This window comes from Apteryx rowi, unplaced genomic scaffold, assembly GCF_003343035.1.
Source record: "Apteryx rowi isolate R43461 unplaced genomic scaffold, aptRow1 scaffold_530, whole genome shotgun sequence".
NCBI lineage: Eukaryota > Metazoa > Chordata > Aves > Apterygiformes > Apterygidae > Apteryx > Apteryx rowi.
In genome coordinates, this window is record NW_020450795.1 from 137,234 (window position 1) to 142,082 (window position 4,849).

Here is a 4,849-nt window from a genome sequence, read left to right on the forward strand (position 1 = left end):
CGGCCGCCCACGCGCGGGGGCCGCGGTCCCAATTATGGCGCCGGGGCCGCGGGGCCCCACGGCGCCGGCTCCCGGCAGCCCRTTCCCAGGGCTCATTAGCCAGGAATGGGGCTGGGAGAGGCGGGTGGGAAGCAGCCCCGGGTGCGAGGGCAGGAATTACCGGCCGGCCCTCCTCTGGCTCCGCGGCCGGCAGCACCGCGGGCTCYGGCCCTCGTCCGCAGGGGTTTACCTGCTCCCGAGCCGAGAGTCCCCCCCCGAGCCCCGGGATCCAATCCTGCCCGCAAGCGGGGACGTCCGAGCCTCCCTCTGCGGCCCCCCTGCCAGGAAGCGCTTTTCTAYGGAAGGGCCCAGCAGGATGGACCCCGTCACGGGGTCGGGCGGCTGCATCCCGGGCAGGATGCGTGCGGACGGGAAGGGGAACTGCGTGGCGTGGCCCGGCCTCGGCTCTTTCCTGCGCCGGCCCYGCAGGCGCAGGGCGAGCTCGGAAGCGCCATCCCGGCCCCACCGGCATGGGGGGACGATGTCTGCAGACGGAGCGTCCTTTTGCAGCCCCGGCCCCTGGTCGCGGTGCCCAGGGTGGGATCCCCGTCCAGGGTGGGATCACCCTGGAGCTGGCTCCTGCCCGTGCCCAGYCCATCCTTGGGGCATCCCGGCTCGGCTCCGGGACGTGGGTGTCTCCGTGCGGCTGCGGCGGGGGCGAAGCAGAGCRGCCGGGCAAGCCAGGGCTCGCCGGCAGCTCCGCATCCCGCCTGCCGCCCCCGGAGGCACAGGCAGGACACGGGTCTCCATGCCTGACGTCACCCCTCTTCTCTCGCCTCTCTCCTTCCTTCCTTGCAAGCCCTGGGATCCGGAGCCAGGGCCGGCAGCTGGGCATTGCCATGGCCCAGCATTGCCATGGGGAAGCCAGGGAAAATGCCCYGTTCCCGGGGGCTCGGCGGCGGCATCCGGTCCCGTGGGGTGAGCTGAGGCATTCGTCGCACATCGAGGCTCTTTGCATGCGGGAGATGCCGATGGCTTTTGCAAGCCCCCAGCGAGCCCTGTGCCGGCCCCTGCTTCCCCTCCGGCTCCAGGGTATTCCCATCCAACCTGCTCCGGCACGTCCCGCCACGCAAGGGGCTGCCGCTGCACACGGCTTTTCCCTGCTAAATACTCACCCGAGGGGCAATTCCCATCCCAAGCCCGGGCCCTTACCTGGCCTCGCCTGGGGGTCCTGCTCCGTGTATCCGTGCCCTGCCGGCTCGCTCCGGGTTTGCAGCGCAGGCACAACGGGACCCGCTCTCGCCTCACCTTGCACCCATATCGCCAGGGCCYGGCCTGGCTTTTAAAGAGGCTCCCGCCCTTCCGGGAGCTGCTGACGTTCCCGGGGCGTTCCCGGGCTGGGGCTCACCTGGGAAGCGGCTCCAGCCGATTGCAACACCCGGCCGGGCTGGCGCGAGCAGCGCCGGGCCGGGGCCGCGGCGGCCGCCTGGGGCGAGGGGCTCGTGCCCCGTTTTCCCCGGCGCGGTGCAGCTCCCCGCTTTTTGCCCCGTTTGCAACCGCCCTCCCCGGTGCAGGCGCTGCGGGTCCCCGCCAGCCCTTTCCCAGCCATTAAACACCTCGCCAGCCCGAAACCCCTGCGGGGGCGGCAGCGGCCTCCCGGTGCCCCGGCGCGTTCCCGCGCCCCCGCCCCGGCACCCGCCGCCCCGCGCGCCCGCAGCCAGCGAGGCCGGCCGAGCGAGTCCGGTGCCGCCCGGGCGCCTTCCCGGCAGGGCCGTGGGCACCATTTCTTTTAACCGAAAGCAGCCGTTCTAAAGGCAGGATTGCGGGACGGCCTGGCTCCGGCTCCTGCCGCGGCGGGAAGCCCAGGCGCCGGCTCCGAGCAGGGCCGGGTCCAGCTCCCAGCCTTCGCCAGATGCGCCGGGGCAGATAAGGCACTTCTTGGCTGCTAGCTGCGCTCGTAAACTTACATCCATAATTAATTGTCCCGGCAAATTGTACCCCTGCGCGTCTGCTAGAGCAATGGCCCAGAGATTTGATGCCGAGATAAGATACGGGGCTTATWGGGAGCTGCGTATTTATAGGTGCAAAATTGGAGGCGATACGTTATGGAGAGAAGCCACCTGCTCGGCCGACCTGGCCTCTTTGGGGCCGGAGCGCGGGGAAAAGCGCCGTGTGTCATCCCCGCTCCCGGCCGACTTCCTTCTTGTCGCGGTCGGGAGGAAGGGAGCCTGGCCCCGGCGAGATGCTCCAGTGCCGTTGATGCAACATCGCGGGAGGGTGGGAATCCCTCCATCCCTCCCGGCCCCTGCAGGCAAACAGCTCACCGCTGCGTCACCGCCTTTCATTCCCCTCCTGGAGCTGGCAGATGTCACAACCGCATCCAGGCCCTTATTTTTACAAGGCATCCAGGGCGTGTGCGTGTGCTCGGAGCGGCCACGGCGGTGCAAACCCGGTGCAATCGGGGTTCCCAGCCGTTTCGATTGCACCGTGGGGCTTTTTTCACACACACCCCCCCCCGCTCCCGGCCTGCAGGGCCCCCAGCAGCTGGGCATTTCGYGGGGGGGGGCTCTGCCCCCGGCGCTGCCCCGCGGCGGCTGCGTGCGGCAGGGGGACGCCAAATCCTGGCTTTCGGGGGTCTTTGGGGGGATGTTGTGCCGGGGAGCCCGGCTCTGCACAGAGCCGGGGCTTCTCCACATTTCCCCCCGCATGGGGCAGCCGCGGCTGGAGCAATTCCCGAGGGGGCACCGGCYGCCCCGGCGTGGSCTGAGCCGTCCTGCCGCCTCCCAGGACTTCCCAGATACAACAGATACTTATCGCGGCTGGCTCACGCCGCAGGAATCGCCGTCCACCCCGGGGAGCAGTCGCCAAACCAGACCGAGGGCCCAGGAGTCCCCACTCCCACGGCCCGATTGCACCCCGGGGCTCCCTGCCCAGAGCGGGACGAGGGCCCAGGAGTCCGGCCCCCCTTTCCCCTCCCGTCGCTCCAATCATTTGACACATTTCCTGCCTCTAATTAAATGCACACCACACCTTTCTGCTTAATTTCCATGTATTTATTTCCAAGGCAGGAACAATAAATAGTCATTCTCGTTGTGAAATCCACCCCAAGGTGAGAGGCGGCAGAAGACGTTCCGCGACCGAGTCTCCGTGCCGGCGCTGCCGCGGCGGCCGTGGCRCCTGCCGCCCTCCCCTTGCCGGTGCTGCCGCAGCTTTCGTCGCCTCGCGTCCGGGTTTGGGCTCTATTTTTCCTTCGACGAATGCTGCCGTGCGCCAACCCCRGCTCGGCCCGACGCAGGGGACTGGGGGCCATCGCACAGAATCCCAGGCTTTCCCGGCGGATCCCGGTGGATCTCACCGTTGGCCCTGTGGCACATGAGTCTTTCTGAGCCCAGAATTGGGTCTCCTCCGAGCTCCCGCAGCCCGGCACGGGGGCACCCGCCGAGGCGCCGGCTCGGCACGGCCCCGCGGGAGAGGACCTGCCGGGCTGGGGCCGGCCACGGGGACCGGGCACCCTGCACACCCGCTGCACCACGCACAACCGCTGCACCCCGCACACCTGCAGCATCACGCACACCTGCAGCACCCCGCACACCTGCTGCACACCGCACACCCGCTGCACCACGCACACCTGCAGCACCCCGCACACCTGCAGCATCACGCACACCTGCAGCATCACACACACCTGCAGCATCACGCACACCTGCTGCACCACGCACACCTGCTGCACGGCAGTGCCCTCGCAGCACTGTGCACACCCACAGCACCCTGTGCACACCTGCAGCATCCCATGCACACCCACAGCACCATGCACACTTGTGTTGTCCAGTGTACACCCACCGCATCCTGTGCACACCCACAGCACCGTGCACACTTGCAGCATCCTGTGCACACCTGCAGCACCCTGTGCACACCTGCAGCACCATGCACACTTGCAGCATCCTGCACACACCCACCGCATCCTGTGCACACCCACAGCACCGTGCACACCTGCAGCACCCTGTGCACACCTGCAGCACCGTGCACCCTCACGCTCCATGCAGGAGCCAGCGCGGCCGTGAGGCCAGGCAGCAAGCGATGCTCAGAGCTGGGATGGCTGCAGCCTCCGTCCCTCCGTGCTCCCCCCCCATCCCGCTCACACGAAGGAGGACAAACAAGGCTGCCCAGCACTGTCTTTTCCCATGTTTTCCTTTATTAATTTATACAAAAATGGTTGCAAGTGACGCGAGCTGGTAAGAAGCCGCCGGCCAGGGAGGCCGCGGCGAGGGGCAGGCGGGGGAGCGCCGCGCAGCCAGCACCTCGGCGCCGCATCCCGAACCTTCGCGGGCAGGCGCGGGGCAGCGGCGGCACACGCGGCCCGGCTCCCAGCTGGCGGCACGGCCGGGCTCAGGCCGGAGCGTGCCGGGGCGGGAAGGAGGCTCCGGGCCGGGGCCGAGCCCCCGTCGCGGCGCCGCTCCGGGCCGGCAACCTGCAACCGGAGGCTTTCGGGTGCGAGTCGGAGGGCTTTGGGGGAGCAGAGCCGGGAGCACCCCGGGGGCAGGGGCCCTGGAGGAAAGGACGGAGACGGGCAGCTCCAGGGCCGGGGCCAGGAACCCTTCACACCTCCCTCCGCCGCGGCRGGGCCAGAGCTGGCGATGGGAAGGACGATTCCTGACGGGACGGAGAGGCGGCAGAGGGGAGGGACGGAGCCAGAGGGGAGACCCAGGCGCCCCGGCCGGGGCCGCGGGAGGGGACGAGCCTGCGCGGAGCGGCGCTGCCTGGTCCCGCGCGCAGCCCGGCGGGGCCGGCAGCATCTCGGTGCGGAGCCGGCGGCCTCGCGCGCCTTCCCGTCCCCGGCGCCCTCTACTTCCTCCGGCAGCCCTTGGCCGCGTCG